Source organism: Aptenodytes forsteri, unplaced genomic scaffold (genome assembly GCF_000699145.1).
Source record: "Aptenodytes forsteri isolate BGI_AS27 unplaced genomic scaffold, ASM69914v1 Scaffold217, whole genome shotgun sequence".
Taxonomy (NCBI): domain Eukaryota; kingdom Metazoa; phylum Chordata; class Aves; order Sphenisciformes; family Spheniscidae; genus Aptenodytes; species Aptenodytes forsteri.
The window spans coordinates 1,965,067-1,987,340 of NW_008796222.1; the positions used below are offsets into that span (position 1 = coordinate 1,965,067).

The 22,274-nt window shown below is 41.6% G+C and overlaps 1 pseudogene; it reads left to right on the forward strand.

Annotated features, from left to right (window-relative positions):
- Window positions 1-342: 342 nt before the first annotated feature.
- On the forward strand, window positions 343-721 carry LOC103907075 (annotated as a pseudogene).
- Window positions 722-22,274: the final 21,553 nt, after the last annotated feature.

The window sequence follows — 22,274 nt, forward strand, 5'->3', positions numbered from 1 at the left end:
TTGGAAAATCTTGCTAGACTAGATGTCAGTGACAGACTGGTGCTGTATGTGCATGTGTAGAAAATCCCATCAAAATATTTTAGATACTATTGAGAATATGGTTGGGGAAAATGCATTTAATGAAATCAAAAGTGTTTGCCTACCTTCTCTTCAGATATGCAGCACTCTAAAATCCCTACGTTTATGTGGTCACTGACTGTACTGCATCTCTTCCCCTGTCGGGGCGGTGGGGTCTCACAGGCTAACAGCTTAGGCTTGAAAGGATGAACCCAGATTTGCAATGGGTCCTCTTCTCGCTTAGCGTCTGCCTTTTGTGCTTGGAGCCATGCTGCTGCCTCCATCATGGCAAAGATCAAGGCCTGACATCTACAAGGGAAGGAAGGATGAAGAGGAGCTGTTGATGCAACTGGATGACCAGAAGCTGGAACAGGCTCAACACCACATGGTGAGGGTCCTGGGGGAAAATGATTTCAAACTCTCCAAGATACATGTGGTCTCCAAAGCCATTGCCAGAGCCATGGCTGTTATCAGTCAGTACCAGAAGGAGAACTTGAGGAAATTTTACAAAGGCAGAAAGCACAAGTCTATTGAGCAGTGGCCCAAGATGACACATGGTTGGCGACACATGCAAAACAAACACAAAGACAGTCTCAGACCAAAAACCATCAACAAAAGGAACAAAAAGCTATACCCTACCCAGAGGTTCACTGTTGGGGCGTAAAACTGCTGTGTACTAATGTTCTTAATTATATTGGATAAGTATTTCCTCATTAAACAGAAGTTTGCTTTGGGGGAGAAAAGGATTTTCCCAGCTTGTTGGTGCAGCAAGGAGAGGGAAACTGTGGCTGCATAAACCCACTGAGGAAGTCTACAGAAGGACATTACCCTATTTAAATGCAAAATGGCAAAAAAATCTTGTGTAGGGAAGAGAGAAGGAAGAGAGAAAACTTACAGGATTAGGCAAAATCCTGATTAACAAGAAGAGGAAAGCAAAACTGACTCTGACAGGCTGGAAGTCAGAGGAGAAAGGGCAAGTAAGATCGCAGGTGAGGCTTATTTTGGAAGAATATGCTGGGTTTGGGAGCTTGGGAAAAGATGTCTGTAAGTGGAAGTCTGAAGTCTGTAAGATGACATCCAGGCCAGAAGAATTTAGCAAAGGAGAGGGATTGGGAAAAGGCACACTTCTTGGAACAAGGTGAGTGAGCAAGGCTTAGAGCCAGAGAGACTGAGACTCCCTGGACGAAGAGACAGGGATCGGGAGACCTGAGGAAAGCAAAGCAGTAACGGCAAGGACGCTCCAGATTACGCCTCAAGGAACTGGTTAGTGGTGGATGTCTGTCAGGAAGAGCGAGAGGTTCCAGCCCTGCGAAAGGCACATGTGGGTCTGATTATGAAGCTACACGCTGGAATTCAGGCTGTTTTCTTTTCAGTTTTTGTTTGTGGTGTGTTGTTTTTCTTTTCTTTTAATCTGGGGCATTACACAAAAATAAACTGCCAAAAAACATTACTGAAGTTGCAGTTTCCGCTAGCTCAGGAGTCTCTGTAACGCGAATCTCTGTAACATGAGTCTCAGTGGCACAGTTCATATGAGCTTACAGTGTCCCTGTACCAACAGACTGCTAAGGCTTTCCCAAGGCAGCAGTTTGTATTATCACTTGCTGCTAAAAGGGTACCTGGAACCAAAGAAAATCATGGCTATCACTTTTGCATGAATGTGTATATGTATAATACATACATACATATATACATGTGCATAGATATGTGTGTATATATATGCAGAAAGGGGACATATATGATGATGTAGTTAATATATTTTTTTCATTTACATCATATACAATGGCATAAAGGGGTGTGCACTCGTTCAGTTTAAGGACCTGTCTATCCTATCAAAGAGCATCTTCTCTTTGACAGTGGCTGTAGCAGATGCCTATGGAAGAATGATCAACTATACAGTCATACTATACTGTCTCCCTCCTTCCTAGTATTCAGGTTCTAGTGATCTATGGCTCAGGGACTCCTGTGCTGGAGGAGATATCTTAGTGTTTAATAGCCCCTGATGGATTTTTCTTCCCACCCTCAATATCCTGTGACAATGAATTTCACAGTTTTATACTGTGTGAGAGAAGGGATCTCCCTTTACTTGTTTGTACTTGCTGCTTGATGTTTACTAGTTCCTGTCATATGAGGCACACTGAAAAATTGTTCCCTGTTCACTGTCTTCCTGCCGTCTTCAGGATTATTCAGACGCTTGTCATATCTCTGTCATCTCCATCACCCATTTTTCGGGCTGAAAAGACCAAGTCAGTGTACCTGCTCGGTACCCTTTGTTTGTACTAGTCACATTTTTCTGTGAGATATTATCATCTTACTCAGAAATAAAAAAATTACATTTGAATTAGATCAGGTAGCCTAACCCCCCCCCAATAAATTCTTTAAGTTCTGCCACAAAATCCATTTTTGAGTATATACCACATAGATACCAAAACACGATTGCAGGAGTATTTGAAATGGTTTGCAAACTTTTTATAACACTATTCATTTTACTTCACCTATGTCTTTTTTAGTGTGACTTCATATATAAAACTTTGAAGGGAACCGTATGCCCTCCTCCTCCTTCCCTTCATATAGCTCAGAATAATTCATTAATATTTGGAAAAGTGACAGCTTAGAAGTCTGATATAAGAAACCTTCTTGGTCTACATGCAAGAAACCCATGAATGTTTCTTTACAAATGGGATAAGCCATGCCTACAAAGGAAAAAGCTAACAGATTTTAAGTGGTGACCATTTTGTATACTGAAAAAATACTCTCATAGGAACAAATCTACTAATTTCTAGTCTTACATGAATTTGGGGGCACAGATTTCATAATGGAAAGAAAACAGTAAGTATTCCTAATGCCAGTTTGATTACAGTCATTTATTCATTAATGTATTCATTCTGATGTTCAGACTGTCTTCTTGAAACTGTGTGTTTGATTTTTCTAGTCATGATTTTACTTTAATGGACAGGGTTTGAAGGTACTAGTCTCATCAACACTTGCAGAACTGGAAGAATTTGCAGATATGGGGAATCTTTGAGATAAAATCGTAATAAAAAAGGGAAAACTACTATGATTATATCCCAGGAAAATAGCACTACACAGTTCCTACAAACAGTATGTATCTACGGCTTTTCCTTAAGTTTTAGCACAGGTAATGCTGCCAGGATTTTTAAAAAAATTCTTTTCACTAACTTACTTTTCTCATAGCACCTTCCTTTAGCATGCTGGCCAATACTTTCCTTCCTTTGCTTTGAGGCAATCCACTGTTCTCTAGAGAAGGGCTAACCAGAGCCATTGCATGCAATTTGAGTCTTACCCCTAGGATCTTGCTTTTATTAAAAATCACTGCAGTGATGTTAAAAAGTAACAGTAATGGCAAAAAATCACTGCAGTAACTCTTGTAAACTGTTGTGTTTTCTTCTGTGTGTGTCAATTACAGTCTATGCTAATTTTATTTTAAAACAGAATGAAGGCAAGTGGTCCTATGAAGATATTAGGTCACTGGTCTCCCTCTTCATTTTCCAGTCAATAAACAAGGGGAAAAAGCTTCCTTGGAGCAGTTACTCTCCAGCAATGTGTCTCCCAAAACTTGGTTCAGAGGATGTTCTAGGAAAGGCTCAGCAGGCAGCGATCCAAGATGCACCGGGATAGGGAGAAGGTACTCTACACACTGAGCAGCTAAGCCTGAAAACAATATATGAAGCTTCTCGTATCGCTCCTCAAGCAGGTGTGTTGATAAACCCTACATATACCTCTAAACTGCATGCAAACCAACCCACTCTTACAAGTATTAAAAGTTATCGCTGCTGGAATTGCTTAATCTTTAGACCGATCACAGCAGAAACATTAAAAATGTTTGAGAATTAAATCCAACAAGAAAAAAATGAAATTACATTCTCCTTTGCTTTGTCTGCCTACTATACTGGTATTGTGAGCAGTTGTGTGTTACTGGAAGTGAATGCAACATGATTAACAGCAACTCTAGAAATATTTCTATACTACTTGTTAACTTGAAATTTGTATTTTCAGAAATTAATCCTTCATGTCTCTTTCTAATTGTAGCTGCAGTTTCCAGCCGAGTACTTGTCAGGTATCCTTGGTGATAGCACTTGCAGGGTAGAATTCTATATGGAAATTTCCTCTAGCTTAATTCCAATTTGCCTAGTCTCATGCACATGAAACCAAAATAAGCTACCTATGTGCACATACCACTTTTGTATATTGGTTTGTATACAAATTAAAATCACACATGATTTTTCCATGTAACAGGTCACAACTACCAGAGGAAAATGCTTTACTGTAAAGTACAGGGTGCTTAATGTTCTTTCTGCACTAATAGCAGCGGGAGACAGAATTGAGGTATCATCCCACAGCAAAAAGGTACATACTTCCCCTGGGGTAAGCTTTGCTGCACTGTAGGAAAACCACCTTTCTTTTAGGTTGCTAATTCTTATTGAAGCCTGGGGTGCCATTACAAGAGTAATCTTTTGGGGAGATGTATTAGGCAGGACGTCAATATACATTTAGGTGGATTTTATACTCTGTCATCATGAGCTTTACTTGGTAGAAATGCCCGTTTCCTAGACAGATAAGGAACTTCTGACTAAGCAGTGTAGAGCACCACCTAATCCTGCTTCCCATCCCTGGTGTACACTAGTTCATTTTCAGTGAGGTGTGGAAAAAGAGGAGGCAGCTCAGAAGCTGACCTGTTGCAAGGCTGAATGTGTGGCCTTATTGATTTTGCTTATCTTGACTGGACTATCTCCTTAGGAACTTTTTTTAAAAAGACTTTGCAATTTGGTTCATCTTGAACAGTGCAGAATTAGCATGTGATAACGTTACAGCTGTCCAGAACGTGTTGATATAAAAGACCCATAATTTTGTTTGACTGAACGAAATCAGACCACTGTGTTTGTGTAACTCCAGTTTTGGAGCTAAAAGAGGTCCAAGGGCAAAGAGGACGGAGCATGGTGATGGAGGAAGTCTTAACAGGACAGGTATAGGAACCACCAAGCTTTGGGAGAAAGCTTAAATTTCAGTGTTTAAGTTAACAGAGAAGGTGAATCACAGGAAGGAGTAAGTCTGGAGGACATTCAGCATACGTATTTTTTAGTCGTAGCAGAATGAGAATGCCACCTAATTCTATTGTGTTATTTGCCTCTGTTTTAAGTAGAAGAAGCTATCCACAACGCTGACTTGTTTGTGTATGTTCACCTTGCGTGTGAGTTCCTGGGCAGGGTTAATTGGGAATAATTAGGCCACCTATTGTTCTGACTTCCCATACAATTTAATTAGGTTTTCTTTTTCTCTTGTATGTCAGAAACCTTTTATGGACTGAGATCTTTGATGCGAGAAAAAACCTCCGATTGCTAAAACATACTTTGGAATTTCCTAGTATGTTCATGCCAGCAGTGCAATTTTATCGCTTTTACTAACAAAGGATCTTTAGCCTGGGTTTGAGCAGATACACAGCACAGTAGTATATTTACTATGTAGCCATTACTATTTCAAAGGTAGTGCATACCAGGGAGGATGATAGAGCTTCCTATGCACTTGTATGCTTTGAATTTTAAATATGAGCTCTGGTGCTTACACATTTGTGGTGCAGGTTTGACTGATTCAGGCTGTTGAACACCCTCTCTGAAGCTTCATTTCCCACTTTCTTTGCCCAAGATGGGGGTGGTCTTTGGGTATTCCATGGTAAGTACATTTTTGTATTTTAAACTGCCTCTGAAATGTAAACACTACTGTTTCCACTGGCTTTTTATTTTGGAGTTACATGATGAAACTTACTTTTATCTGTGGTGCATGGACACGGGTAGTTATCAAGCACAGAGAAGGCTTACCGGGGAAGTCTTTTAGTGTTAGATGTTAATAAATGGTTTTCAGTTCCATCACCATTCACATCTCTTAGCCCAACAGACTAGAAATTTGGAGAAAAGCCTTTGCTTTAACTACAAGTTCAGAGTCACCAGGTGTGTACCCAGACTTGGACTCAGTGTCTCCAGTTGTACAGAGTGTACTCATTTACTAGCTCATCGCCACTGAAATAAGAAAGGTCTCCTTCCCCTCCTACTTCCCTTCCTTGTAGGATTCTGTTTTAGGCTCCCATTGCCTACCTTGTTCTAGCTCTGGGTCTCATGTGAGACAACTTACCTTACTAATATGGCAGATAAAAATGGCCATTTGTCTTAATGAGTTAGATCAGATCATGGCAGGGTCCAGTGGATGCCACAACCTGTGCAGGAGACACTGGGTCTTCATGGCTAGGAGCAGAGGAGGAGAGGAGGAATGCAGGCCAGAAAAGGAAGAAGGCTGCAGCCTCCTTAGGTAGGTTCATTGCTACCTATGAAGCCATGGTCTGCGGGGAGCATGTTCACTCCCGACTAATCTGGGTGAACGTTGAGGTCCTTCTCAGATCCTCACCCCAGGCTGACACATGCTCCTCACATGCTCAGGTCTGGACAGAACAAAAATCCTGGCAACACTGGCTGAATCCTTCCTGCTGGACACCCTGGTTCTAGAAGAGGGGAGGGATGAAGTGCCAGGTGGGACAGATATCTCACCTACAGCATAAAGTGCCAAGAATGCAAAAGATTAAAATTTTAGCATAAAGGGCAGCTCTGGTCACCCTGCGTCATGTCTTTACTGGCCCACATTGCATTCTAGGTTGGGTACTTACTTGACATCTCAAAAGCACAGACGCTGAGATCAGTGTAGACATCTGGGAAGTTGTTTGTGCTCCAGGTATCCAGCATTACCAGGTACTGCACACCTACAGCTTCTCTGTGAGGACAGACTGTATGGAAAATGGGGCTACTGTGCATCCCTCAGACACATCAGCTGGTGCAGTCATACTAGCAAAACTGAGTTTGCAATGATTCTTTGCTCAAGTGAAGAACATTTACTACTCTCTGTGGGAACAGATAATTGGGGAGGAAGTTCTGCATCATAAGGGGCATTTCTGAGAAGATTCTTGGATATGCTGTAGTTGATTTTCAGGGTGGTGCTTAGAGTCCCAAGTTAGCCTAATGCTATTCTTCTGAAGTTTATAGAAAGCATATTCAGTGACTGGGCCAACATGATATATTGATTTTGTTCATGTGTTTCTGTTTATAGTGACTGAAGCTGGGATTGTGGTGATACAGTTCCAAAGATCATTAATCTTCTAGCATCTTTTTTGTTCTTTCCCTCTTGTTGAAGTTATAGATCCTCCTGTAGATATAGCTGGAAAATGGCTGTCAGAATGGAATATGATAAGGAGTTGCTGGAAAGGAGCCATTGCTGTTGTCTTTTTACAGATTCAGAGCAAAAGCTTTCAAAGAGCATTCATCCGGCATTCCTACAACCACAGTGTGTGGCACTCCTGAAAAGTGTTTGGGAGAAGGCATCTGGCCCACCTACTTCACTTTTTAAAGCACATATTGACTACAGAGTTAAAGCTGGTGTAAGCAAAAGAAACCAATGGAGGTTAATTTTTACTTTTGCTGGGTTGAAACAAAATCAAAAGGTCCTTTTGCTTACTCAGAGCAATGAAAACACAGTAAGTCAAACACAGCACAATGAGGAGTAAAAAGAGCTGTTAACTTGTCAGTGATTTGACTAATTTTTTGTAAGAAATGAAAATAAAACTGAAAATCCACTTAGAAAGTCAGACATTTAATTGTTCTAAAAAAAAACCTGTTAAAGCAATCATGAAATGCACGCATCCTGTGAAGGACTCTAATTCTAATTGCTGTGTGTATAACTCCAGCTCTGAGTGTGTGAGATAAATTCAAGTGAAAGCAGTGCCTCCGAGTGGAGTGTTTTGATCCAGGTGTAGAAAGGGAAAAAAAAAACGTTAAAGCAATCATGAAATGCACGCATCCTGTGAAGGACTCTAATTCTAATTGCTGTGTGTGAGATTCAAGTGAAAGCAGTGCCTGCCTCAAACACAGCACAATGAGGAGTAAAAAGAGCTGTTAACTTGTCAGTGATTTGACTAATTTTTTGTAAGAAATGAAAATAAAACTGAAAATCCACTTAGAAAGTCAGACATTTAATTGTTCTAAAAAAAAAACCTGTTAAAGCAATCATGAAATGCACGCATCCTGTGAAGGACTCTAATTCTAATTGCTGTGTGTATAACTCCAGCTCTGAGTGTGTGAGATAAATTCAAGTGAAAGCAGTGCCTCCGAGTGGAGTGTTTTGATCCAGGTGTAGAAAGGGATCCAGAGTTATCATCTGTAGCTGTTTCCTTGCTGATGCCTCTCACAGTGATGAGATTGCTCTCTCAGGCTGCTGTATGACTGCAGCTTCAGGTAGATAATGATTTAATTACTCAGGTTTTGGATCATTGATCAATGTCATTGATCTAGAATGTGCTTTCAGTAACTCTGTACGTCTACCGGGTTGGTAGATATATGCTCATGGGCTGAACTCTGATCTGTTCAGCTGAGATAACAGCATAATATCAGTCTATAATTAATACAATCACTTGTGCTTACTATCTGACTATAGAGAAAAAAAGCACTCTTCCTGACAATGTCAGTATTCATTCTTCTCTCTGAAATTCCTTGAGTAAGTTTGTAAAGCTTATGTTCTCAGAAAGCAAACTGCAAGGAAAAATTTAAGATGTTTCTTAAATTATGTTCTTTAGTTCATAATATAGTTAAAAAGTTTTATGGAACAACTAGATTGTGTTGAAGAACTTTAATTAGTTAACTTTTTACTTAGCAGTTTGGTTATTTCTGTCATTTGGTTATTTCATTACCTGTGCGGCAGAACCCAGTTACAATCTTCTCCTTCCAAAGCAACATGTTTCTGACTTTGGAAAACTCCTGGGAGTTGTGATTTCAGTATGCTTGAGTATATGAATGGATACAGCTGGCCACGTGGCCGAAGGACTGTTTTATTCACATTGCATTTAATTATGAATCTGTAATCTACTCAAATTCTCAACGTCATCTCTGCTCATGGTGGCTGTGGAGGTGCTGTTGCTGACAGGAGACTGGAATATGTTTGCAGTGTAGCTACTGTGCATAAAAACCGCTTTGTGTTTTTCACTGACAAGAACTTCATAAGTGGTGGTCCAGAGAAAGGTGGTGTCATTGACAGCTTCTCTTTTGGCACTTGGAATATTTTTACAGGCAAAGTGGAAAATGATATCTCCAAGCTTTTGGCTGTTTATCCAAGTATTTCATTCAAGGTCACCCAGGCAGATCTTGTGCAATTCATACCAACTCGCTCAAGCTGAAATCACAGGGAGGCCCACCTCTTCTCTAGGTCCCTCAAGTGTATCTTCTTTCTGCTGTGATTTGAACCATCAGGGCAACTGATTCCTCTGTCTTCCGTAAAGAAGTTGAGTGAAGATACTTCTGCTGTGTCTGGTATGTTATATGCTATTTCTAATGTCTGCATTATGACAGAACAGCCAGCTTGGAGTGAGTGGTTCTGAAACGTGTTTAAGAATAAATAAATGTTCCCATGTTCAAATTAATGGCCTGGAGCTTTTTTCTTACTCTGAAACTGCTTTGATCCCCCAAAAAAGAGTAACCAATAAATAGATTTGGTGTATGGCACCAAAGTATAGTATGGCAGTATGGCAGTAAAATGTGGCAGAATATATGCTAACAAACACAATATCTACAAACGGATGGTTTTTTATTATTGCTTACTGTAAAAAACTTCTTGTAAAGAGACAGGCAATGCTTTTGTTTTGTTTTGCTCTTATTATAAGAATGGATAGAGGACAGAGGGCGCAGCTTGGCATTCAGGGAGTGCTAGCTCTTTGGCTACCTCCTATATGAGCGAGAGGCAAGGCCAGCTCTGGATAGAGGCAAAGCAGTCAATCACCTATGACAGCAGGCTCTTGGCAAAATGGCTGTGGATCCATAACTGAGCTTATCTGTGTTAGAGACAAGGAGAATCAAATTTGCTGGTGCCAGACAGCGGTGTCAGAATGTGTGAGAAGGCAGCTGCTTGGGGGAACATTTATTATCCTCCACCCAGGAACGGCAGGATCACAAGCCCAGTTTCCTAGAGTTCCCTGACAAACCAGTCTCACCTCTCACCTGCCAAGGCTGTAGGTACTATTCCAAGCAACTCAGTTTCAGATGATGGGGTTCAATTTTTGCTAAGAAACTCTGAGAAGCTGACTCTGGGCTAGGATGATGTTTGGCTTGTCAAGCTGGATGTGACACAAGCACGAGCATACAAGCGCACAGGAGTAGAAAAAAGAAAACGTTCTGTTTGTAAATCATTCTCATTCATCTTGCTTATAAATGCGGGCAAAAGAAGATCACTCCATATGGGCGGCAGGGACCTCTAACCTTCTGGTTAAAGCACCTTTCACAAAGCACCTTGTATAACTCATACAACTACATTCCACTCATGAAGCCACCACAATGCATTTGTTTCAAAAGTCTGTGCTTGTAAAGACATGAAAATTGCCTTGTCTAAAAGCTGACTGTAAAGTGACTAGAATGCATGTTTTTGTCTCTTAATATATGTCCATTAAATTTTTTTTCCAGAAGAATCTGCAGAAAAATAACTTTATTAAATGGGAATTGAGACTGTTTGGATTTTAAAAGTTGTTTTTTAAAAAAGGAAAGTTGTTTATCATTAAACTTCTACAAGAATTTTCTAAGCACTGAAAAAGTTGACTGTAAATGCCAGTCTTTCCCTTACTTTAAAACAGAGGTTGTCTGCTTGCATTTTTTTGAACTGCAGCATGTTTCATAGTTCAGGTGCACTTCCAAGGCATCTCTGTTTTTACTAGAAGGGAGGAAATGAACCATCAGGTGCTATCCAGCAAACACTCTGTGAGCACTCTGAGGATGCAATGGCATTCCCAGCCTCCCAGCCTAATCTCACAGTGGTACCCTATGGAACCATTACCCTGTCTTATTTGTGAACTATTCCAGGAGTTCCTCCTTCTCACCACTTCAAAGGGTGTGGTATATGTCTTGTGAATGTCAGACAGATGAAGATTTCATTATATGGCTCACAGAGCAAGAATGTTTGTCAGCCTTCTTTAAAATATTTTAGACGTAATGACAGGAACTGAACTGCATCACTTACTGGCCTTGGAGCAAAGGTTTTTTTGCACATGGATTGTTCTGAACCTCACTTTACATATGAAATAAGCTTGGTTGAACCCTCTTGCACATTTTTGTTGAGACAGCTCAAGATATTAACAGAAATGCTGAACTGAGCAACTCAAGACTCATGGGCTCACATTTTTTACTTTGCTTTTCTTTAGGCAGGGAGAGGAGAGAAGTCTGCAGAAGCCATACTATTTGCTTCAGCTGACAGTGAAGTGCGGATTTCTTGGTTTTGTGCAAAGGGTATTGGTATACTCTGCAAAAACTTTTAGCTTCACTTGACATGGTATTGATACTTACACAGAGTTCTTCTTGTTATACAATTATGGAAATGAGCCCAAAGGATGCTTAATCAATGTCTAAATAACAGGGCTGAAATAGTGGTAATAAGAGCACAATATCCTCACTAAGTGAGCACCGTCAGAGCGAAGCAATGATATTCGTGAATTACAAACAGGTGCTCTAGAGTACCACATCATTGCACATTTTCATTCTAGGAGAAAACAATCCTTTCATGTCCAAAATCAAAGATAGCAACTGTTCTTAAACTGCAATCCTAACATTACATGGCTTCATTTTTTGGAAATCATTGGATTAGCATGTTACTTATTTCTTGGGACAATAAGGATGTCGTTTAGTTGCAGTAGAGATAGCAGTTTTAGTAATATTTTCACAAAGAGTCTTTTGCATATTACCCACCCTTATAGCCTTCCTTGTCTGCAGGTTTTCAGTCTGTATTTATGAATTTATTTTGGTCTGCATTTGCTTATGTATTTGAATAAGAGGTTTTCTGCATGTATGTTATTTTAGGGCACTTCCTTTACTCCCTTCTCCAGTGTACGTACAATGTGTAATTACATGAGGAGTTACTGGAGAAACGAACTTTTAAGGACAGAAGTCATGTTTCTTGCTTATCATGTCCCAGTTTCTACGTGCATCCATGGCAATAGATCTGAACTCATTCCTCTGACAGGAAGACAGTATAATATAAAATTGATGTTTCAATCTGAAGATTCAGTATTTTTTGCTTTAGAAAGAACAGAGTTCCTTTGAAGTGGGATGCTATATTAGCTGCTGAGTCTCACAAACACAGCATAAATGGCATCGGTCCTTGATGTAGACCAAGTTGAAAAGAACTGGAGGCAGTTTTCATCCTAGCTATGAGTTCCCAGCTGTGCTGTCAAGTAACTACTGCCTTTGCGTGAACTCTAAGGACAACAGTGAACCACTAGACCTAGCTTAAAGGCAGGCAAAAGTACTTGTAACAAAAGCCAAAACCACAAATGGACTCAGAAACCAACTGGATGAATTAATGTAAAAAAATTCCCCTAGAAGTATTAAGTGCAAAGATGTGGGTACGACTTCTGGCTTATGATGTCCTGAGGTACCTGTTTTCACAAGCTGCAAGTTTAAGTACCTCTGAATACTTTTTCCTTATAGGCCTTTCCTAGATATCACCATTGATCAGTTAGAGGTGGGACATGGAGCTACGCTGAGCTAGGCTGTGTCTAGGTAGACCAATATAGCCACATTTATTTGAGATACAGTTGACTGCGCGTATCCCAAACATCCCCGTAAATAACAGTCTACATGATAGACCCCGATTGTCCAGAGCATGGTAATAATAGTAGTTAACTAGAGAAAAGGAAATTCCACGCATTTCCTGGTCATCCAGTCAAAAGCTGGAAAGTATGGAAAAAACCCAGCGTGACATGGTACCAAAGGGGAAGAAACAGTCTTATTTGCAATGCTCGCCTGGGAGGTGTTTCCCGGTGTCCTCGCCTGCAGGGTGTCCTGTGCTGGCCCCTTCCTCTGAGGTGCTCACCTCTCACCTTCACCCTGAGGAAGAAGGATGGGGTGGCCCGCCAGTGGGCTCACCGCTGGGCGGGCCTGTGGGGAGCTGGAGACCGGCCCTGCTGCGGCGTTGCTGGGGCAGGGATGGACAGCTGAAATGGGGTCCTGGGCCATGGGCAGCGTGGGGGAAACCCTGGGGGCCTAGGCAGGGACAGGCAGGGCTGGGGCTGCCCTCGGGATCTGGACAGACCTTTCAGACCTTTTCCTCAGGGCAGGTTAGCTCTGGACTCCACATGCAACACTAGGAAGCGAAAGCAGTGAGTTTAGGCCATTTTAATGAGTACTGGCTGACTAATGGAAAAAAACTGTACTAATAAAAACCAGTATTGCTGAAAGAAAAAGCAAGAGAAAAATGCTTGTTTTCTTGCGTCCTTTTCCAGAAGGCAGAAGGAAAAGACAAAATGGAAAAAAAATGAATTATAAACAGCACAGGAAAGATCGGCTCAAGGAGTTGTTGAAAGAAAGGAATTTGAATTCTAAAGAACTAAAAAAGCCACAGCCCACTTGCCTGAAGTGCTGGAAAAGCCATGTTGTTCTAGGGTCAGAGGTGACCTCAGGCAGGAGGACACGTTTGCTAGTGTGATCCACCAAACTTGCTGAACACCTGGAGCTGGAATGTGCTACCAGGATGTCCAGATGCTGGGGAGATCCCTTCATCCCATACAGGGGTGCTGGTGACTGACCATGCTTGAGGTTAGACCGAGGGTTTTGACTCAGGGAATACGTGGAAGATAGGAGACTTCTTCTTGAGAGAAGACCAGGTGACCAAGAAAAGGAGCCAGCTGTACAAGACGAATTAGAACAGCCGTCTACCCCATGCATAATTCCTCAGGCAGTATGGATCCTATAATTTTTACCTCAGGATAAAGGCAGGGATGATGCTGAGATATTTCTAAGTGCTTTCAAGAGGAAGAGTGAATTAAAGTAGGAGACTGATGGGAAAATGTAGTAATAACACATTTCCTTATTCATGGAAAAGGCCCCTAGGTATCGCATGGCTCATATTGTTATGGAATATAGTAATGGCCTGCTTAAACTTCCCTTACTTAAAAAACTGCAAATGGCTTGAGATGGCACCCAGAACTTTTACGAGGAAATTTTAAGGAACTTAGGAAATAGGTTGATCTTGAAGTATTTTAAATTAGGAAATTACTTAAGGAAATGACTTCTAATAAGGGTTTAACAGCTCCTAAAGAGGTCTACATGCTATCAGGGCTTCAGATATTTATGCTTCATGCCCATATTAATTAAATTCTGTAATAGGCCATGAACTAACATACAAATAACTCGTAAGATGTCCAGTAAATACTTAGGGCTCATTACCATGTTTTTTACCCAAGGTAAATAGAGCATGTTTTCTATCCAGAGGTTGCAACAAGCAAAACCCAGTAATTCTAGTGTCACTGTGAGGTCCCTGACACATAATTGTCATAAGCAGGCTTACCTGCACTAAAATGGAAGTGCCCACTTCTGACTGTGGTTTTGCTGTAGGATAGATAGTTCACAAGCTTTAGTTACCCAGAAAATGGAAATTACACACTGTCGTGGTTTAGCCTCAGCCGGCAGCTGAGCACCACACAGCTGCTCGCTCACTCCCCTCCCCCCCCCAGTGGGATGGGGGAGAGAATTAGAAGAGCAAAAGTGAGAAAACTCATGGATTGAGATAAAGACAGTTGAATAATTGAAATAGAATAAAATAATAATAATAATAATATACAAAGCAAGTGATGCACAGTGCAATTGCTCACCACCCGCCAACTGATGCCCAACCAGTCCCCGAGCAGCGGCCCCCCCGGCCAGCTTTCCCCAGTTTATGTACTGAGCATGACGTCACATGGTATGGAATGTCCCTTTGGCCAGTTTGGGTCAGCTGTCCTGGCTGTGCCCCCTCCCAGCTTCTTGTGCACCCGGCCCCCCCGGCCAGCTTTCCCCAGTTTATGTACTGAGCATGACGTCACATGGTATGGAATGTCCCTTTGGCCAGTTTGGGTCAGCTGTCCTGGCTGGGCCCCCTCCCAGCTTCCTGTGCACCTCCAGCCTTCTCAGTGGGTAGAGCATGGGAAGCCGAAAAGTCCTTGGCTAGTGTAAGCATTACCTAGCAACAACTAAAACATCGGTGTGTTACCAACATTGTTCTCATACTAAATCCAAAACATGGCACTGTACCAGCTACTAGGAAGAAAATTAACTCTATCCCAACCAAAACCAGGACACACACTCTTTCAATAGTGAAGATGTGTTCCTAGAATATAAGCATGGGAGTAGTCAGAACTAAGTCTGGATGCCTAAAGAGTAAAGACTCACTTCAGTTGCATAAGTTTAGGCTTCTATGCAATTTCTGATGGTATGCAGTGTGGCTGCTGGCTACCACACCAGAACAGAGCAGGCTTCTTATATGTCCTCTGTCATATCTGCCAAAGCCATAGGATGTGTTAGATACCCTGCGGCAACTCAAATCTCAATAGATGCCAATGTTTAGGCAACTGAATTCAGCTCCAGAGAACTAGTCTAAGCAACTCATCTGTGGTCTCTCTATAGGCAGGGGAATTCTGTCCTTGCTTTAGAATACAATAATGAAAATGATACAAAAGTAAGTCTCTAATCTTGCTTCAAAGCCTTTCTGTTTTGTGGAAGCTACTCTTCAATGGGCAGGTCTCCCTCCTCTGAGACAGGGTCTGAGGTGGATGTAACATTCCCTCTTTGGAGATGCTGATCTTTCCCTTTTGATATGGTAGAAGAGACAGCTAGCTTAGCTAGCACATGCCTGTGTGAGATAAATCTAGCCTTAGACACGGTCTCAAGATGGAAAAAAAGAGGATGGGTGGTGTAACAAGGCATGGAGAGGATGCGGAGTTACTATCTGGGTAGAATGAGTAGGTCTGGTGGACTCGAGGCAGACTGGGAGGAGCAGTGTCCTGTCTGCAGCAAACCAAACCATTGCATTTAGAATCAGCACTGTGTTCACTGCGAATATGAAACTCCTACTGGGACTGCAGCTCATGTAGCCTCATCTGAGCCAGCTGCCAACTAGCTAGCAGTGGGTACTGCTAACAGCATAGGTGGCAGTAAGCTGGATCTTGGCATAGATCAGCTGCCCAAAATGACCCTAGTTCCGTGGAGGATAGTCTGTACTGAGCCTGCTCTGCTACAGATACTTTTATAGAATTTCCCAGATTATCAAAAGTCAATGGTAACTGAACAATCCGGGCATTTGCAATTGTTCTTGTTAAACTGACTTCTGTCCTAGAGACAGAAACTAAAATTAGTGGTATTTACTCAGGGCTAACACCCTATATTACACTTGCAGGAAATGATAAGCAAGAGGGGAAGTGTTCAAGATGGGGGGTAATCTTTAAGCAAAAATTCAGGGGTGGGTTGGTTTTTTTTTTTGGAAAGCCTAGTTCAAAGAGTATGTAGACATATAATTTGGAGATGCAATGCAATTACCAGAAATAATTTACAATGGGTTACTTCACTTGAGTATGACTCTTTGAAGAATAAATAGTAATTGTTTTAAATGCATAATTACTTTAATATTGGCTCCTTTCAGCAAGTCGCAGACTCCTAGATTAAGCTCTAAGTCCTGTGCATCTGTCCACTCAAATTCTGTTTATTCTTCAGGCTGTCATAGTTCCATTATTAAACCCCTTGAAGCCCTTTGATGTGTTCCTGCACATAAAAAGACTGGTGCAGACTTTCATGCAGCTGATCTTTGCTATGCTAACTTTTTTTCAGCGTAACTGAAGTCTGAGAACAAGTTAAAGTCGTCATTAAGAAATCCTGCTAACAAGAAATACTGTATTTTATAAATGTATTTATGTCCACATAAAAAGGTTTTTTTTGCAAAGCCTTGCCTGTCAGACTGCAGATATATTTCTGATTTTCAGAAAGAAATCCAGTATTGGAACTTAGCTGTGTTTCTTTGGAAGGCACAGACTGCTCTGTGCGCTGAGCCACAGAACGGCATGCTTTGATCTTACAGCTAAGCACCATGCTCTGAGCCTGCTGGGAAGCAGCGCTTGGGATTTATGTAGCAGGTCCTTTTTGGACAGTGCTGTGAGTACCATCTGGTGGACTCTGAGGTCCTGACCACCTGTGGCATTCAGCTGGGCTCTGTTGATCTACACCACCAAAACCACCTTGGCTGCTTATTTTTTGCCTGATTTGCACAGGGTGACAGCCATACCTGTGGCACGATCGTCCTTCTGCTGTCCTGAACCACAAGTGAGAGTTCTCTGGGCTGTCACGTGCAGAATGTATACAGACATCCCACCTCTGTGCAAATACTTAACAAAGTAAATGTAGCCAGGGGCTTCCTTAAGTTTGCTGTATGCCCTCTCCACTTTTCAGAAGCTCATCTTACAGATGGCTCTGTAAGGTTTTGGCTGGTGAGCTGCTGAGATTCTGACTCCAATGGAGTCACACTGCCAAGAAGCTGGCAGAGAAGGGCACTCAAATCTCAAAGCTGAGGGAAAAGGCTTTCTCATGGATAGTTCCAAGTTTCTGCCAGATTCCTAAAATTTGTACAAATACCAGAGGAATCCAGGGAGTTTCTCTGAGGTGAGGGTGAAAAGAAAAAACAGGCTGTCCTTTTCCCATGGTTTATTTGAAGAAAAAAATTCCTTTACATTTTTCTTCTCTTTGATCTTGCTCATGTAACTTATAGGTATTAAGAAATTCATGCCATCTTTGTAATGAGCAACAAAACACGCCAAGCTCCATGTGTTAGCCCAATTCTGATCTGAACAACTAATTTTTTTTTTTCTCCAATTCCGTCTCATTTCTAGCGTCTTTCACCTCAAGAGAAAGACTTCTCAATGCCGAGTAGCAATATACAGAACCTACATGTGCTTATTCTAAAGCATTTTATAAGCCTTTATCTATAAGAAAAGAGCATTGTACAGAAGAGTAAAAACTAACAGGTGTTAAAGCTCTCAAGGAAGCATGGTCATCATTTATTCTGCTCTCTTTCTTACCAGTCAAAGGTGTATGTCGTACCAGAAAACCCTGTAACTTAGTATTATTGACACGGCATTGAGACGTTCATTGTTTTTTGCCTTTTCCTCTGACATTCAGAGTGTATTTCACCTCCATGGGGGTTCTGCTAATCCTCAGTTTGGTCCGAAGGTGGCAGCATCTTACTTCGATAGAAAGTTTCAGCCCTCTTTGGCTGTGTTGTGGCTTGATCCTGATATTGTCTAGGTTGTCTACATGAGACGCACTTTTAGCTAAGCAAATGAAGAAGTATTCTGTGCTTGCTTTCTGGAGCAAGGAGCTTTCAGTGTGAGATACAACATCCCCAGAAAGTCTGCTAATTGTTGTCTACAGTTAACTTGCAATATACAGTAATAAAAGCAGAGTAACTGAATACTTTGCTATTTGCGTTTTAATGCTGTGGTACTACTGTCACAGAAGTCGTCTTGACTGCAGCTGGGTACAGTGTTATGGCACGCCTGCTGTGACAAACCCATGGGGGGGGACGCTCATTTTCTGTATATTTGGGGTACTCTTTCAGCTGCGCTGTACCCTCTTGTGCTCTTTGGATTTTGGCTGCTCAGCATGTTGAGGGTGGAGGGGTCTTTATGTGCCCCCGTTATCCTGGATAGAGTTATTACCTAGGCCAGTTACACCTGGGTAAAGAGCTGTCAATTTTACAAACTCCTGTTTGAAGATGTTTTTGTGATCAAAGTGCCTGGGGACTGAGATGCTGCTGGCTTCCCCTCCTGTCGTAACCTTCCCTTGTGAATTCAGGCCACTTCCTTCAGGTCTGGGTGCCCCACTTTCCCAGTTTGGAGGAGAAATAACAACGGTGTCTCCCACACACCTTTCTTCTGTCCTGTCAGCTTAGGCTGTAGACTCTGTGGACAGGAAGCATCTCACTGTCATTTGGCCAGGGACTAGCACTGGGATGGGGGGAAGGTTCCCCGTCTGGACTGAGAAGGGCTGTCATTATCACTGTAACACAAATAATGATTCAAGATCCACTTAGCACTAGGACAGCCCCGACTGCAGCTCTTCACTAAATGCGAGGGAGGGGGAAGCTTGCACAGCTGTGCGGTGCAGGCTGTGCTGCTGGGGACGGGCTGGGTAGCTGATGGTTTCTTAGCCTCTCTGGTAAATCCGTGTCTGTAACAGCACAACAATACATGAAACAGTTTCTCTAGCTGTGATACATCTCCCCGCTTTTGCTTTTTTGATCTCTTTTTTCTTTTTTTTCCCCCGAAATGGCACTGCTGAAGACCTTCATAATGGCTGAATAGATCTAAACAATAGCTGCACTGACCACGCCAGCTCAGCAAGGCTGAATCACACACAGCTTGTCCTTCAAGCTCTGAGTTCAGAAGGAAAGAAAGTGGAAAATGTTTTGTACCTCTGACCTCCCAAGTGTCATCTTCTTACCAGCTCAGGTCACTCTTCAAAATTATTCTATTACTCATCCGGCTCCCCGACATCTGTTTCATCGTTTCCTGTCCAGGCAGTAATCCAAGTAACCAAAATAAATATTTTTTTTGAAGCAGAACACCTTATCTGTAAGCTTGCAGGGATGACAAACCATAGTAAATATTCCTGATTGTGTGAAGCTCCATCATTACAACTTGAAAATCCAACTGAGAGAAGGGATGAGGTAAAGACGTGTGTTTATCAGAAGTTGTTCTTTGTTGGGCTAGGAGTATGTGGCATACCACATGTATCCCTATCAGTGGCATCACCACTGATGTCATTACTGACATCAATGGTGATGTCACTGATAGGAATATGCCACTGATTTCCACTCACCAGTCTAAATAAGGATTGCATTCTAAGAATCAATAAAGACAAGTACAAGTAGATCAATAGTTTGTCTTGATCAGCTAAATTATTTGGATGATAAAGAGTTGTCAACACACTAGCGTTATGACTCAAGCTACAGATGGTCAGAACATCAGTTGATACTGATAATTACAGAGCTATGACAATAACACCAGCCAGGGATCTGCTCTGTTAAATGGTCCCAGTGCTGATCTCATTTGCTGGGACAAGTGTAAATTCATTACTTCACTGGAGTTACTTGGAGTATCAGTGAGCTCAGAATTTGGCTGACTATCCACTACTGATTTCTGATGCATCATTTTACAGCATTAGCTGCTTATTCTAAAAATCTAGGACTGTGGCTATGCCATCCACCATCTCTTTGCATTACCTTTTAGTAACAGGATCCCCGGATTCCCTGGTGAAGCTAATAGCAGAGATTATGTTTTTTCAGAAGTGTGGGGAAGTCCCAGTGATGCTTTGGGTTGCAGAACTCATTCCCTGCAATCACGGGTGACCGTGCAATGGGCCTTTTGCTTGTGCAGAGCCGTCCCAAAGACATAGGGCCTTTCCTCCTGTAGATCTCCAAACACTTTATGAAGGCAGTTAAGCATTATAACTACACATACGAGACCTATTTAAATAGCAATCAGCCACAGTAGGCTGAGAATATGTAGTCTACTGACACGCATTACTGGTGGCTGAATGCAAGACTGCTTGTGGTACACCTGATAGATATGCCAGTAAGTCTCACTACAATTTGGTAGTTCATTGCTGTAGAAGCACACAGCAAATTAGATTCAGCTGGAGTCCTGGGTGTGGAAATTGCAGTCAATATTATCTATCACGATTGTGGCATATCCTCTAATAGTGACCCAGCAGGCACTGGGTATTTAAATTAAACACGATGCATTAATCTTGAAGATAATTAACCTTTTTTAATTTTTTTACATTCAGATACATGTTAGTACATGCAACAAAGGTCTTTGATATACTGCAAGAAATTTCTGGAGATTGCCCTGGCAACATACAGAGAGCAAATGACAGTCCCTTGTGCTTGCTGTTTAATGTGAACAGTTCAAGAGGGGAAGGCCATTTAGACTTCATTGAAAAGCTGAAAATTGATTCTGTTTGTTTCGTGTGCTTTTATAATATGTGGTGTAGGCTTGCCCCCTAATAAAGGGGTTAGCTTTTCGAATGCGTAACTTTTTACAAAGTAATCATGGCACATGTGAAAATGATGACAGACAAACCACAGGCAATTAGGGGACTGATCTGGCTCACTTAATCATGAAAAAGTTTTGATGATTCTGTGAACCTCCAAGATATGTGGCGCATTTTGAGGTTTTTATTCCTGACCCTTACCAGTGAGTCTCTTCCTGCCAGCTACAGCAATCCACTGTTCTCAGTATATGAATGCAGCTTCTCTTGCTCACAGACTCATGGGGTAATTCTGTGGTCCAGTGCTCCCAGTCAGCAGCAGTCAGCAGAAATGGCTAATGTGGTTGGATTGCTCAGCACTATATCTGAACAGGCCTTGTTTGTTGTTTTAAATATGGCTGCAACAGTGCTCATGTTACATGGCATCACTAGGAGCCTCGGTTTGTGTGACTTAAACTTGCTCTTATTTTTTAAATTCAGCTCAGGACAGTAAAGGGGATCATTAGTGGGAGTGTGGCCACTTAGACATGCTTAGTGGCGACTGACAACAATTTAACTAATGTTGAACTTAAAACCAGATCTATATCTATCTAAATCTGTATCTAAGTTTATGTGTATATATATATTGAAGTTAGTTTCACAAGGGGAACAAAAGTTTTTTTGGATATCTCTTATCTTGGTAGACTCTACTTTGCCTGGTGATACTGATCGCATGGCTAAAGGATCCATAGTGTATAGTTGTCCAGCTGACATTGAAGCAAGAACATTTTTACAGGGAATTTTACGCAATCTTGTTTCCTAAAAAAAATGGTGAGGCAGGCAAATACGATTTTAAAAACCCCAGCAGATTGTACTGCTTTGCTCTATTAAGTCCCTCGGCTTCTGCCAGAATGTCCATGAGAAGCAGGAAAACTTTTATATGAAGTATAGTAGTGAGATGAGCGTGCTGGAATGGAAACTTCATGCTTTTATTTCCACATGTCACCAGTTCAGTGCCTGACCTTTGATAAATCCCATAACTGCTGTACAACTCAATTTTCCTTCCAGTGGCCTTGTCTTTCACCTTCATTAATTCCTGAAAGGCTGTTAACGCTTCAGAATCTTTGTCTGAAAGGTTTTAAGAAATGTGGAGCATTGTAGTATGCAATAATAATGATGATAAATATCTAGTTCATGCTTGTATATTTGTTTTTGACTTCTTGCTTGCTTTCTGAACCTAAACCAAACCGTTTTCACATTTTTCCCTCTTTTCCTTTCTCCTCAAGATCTGTCTTGCTCCCTATCTTCCAAAATGCCACTAGCTCTGTTGCTTTTAGAAGTAAAGCATGCATTCTACTTTTATTC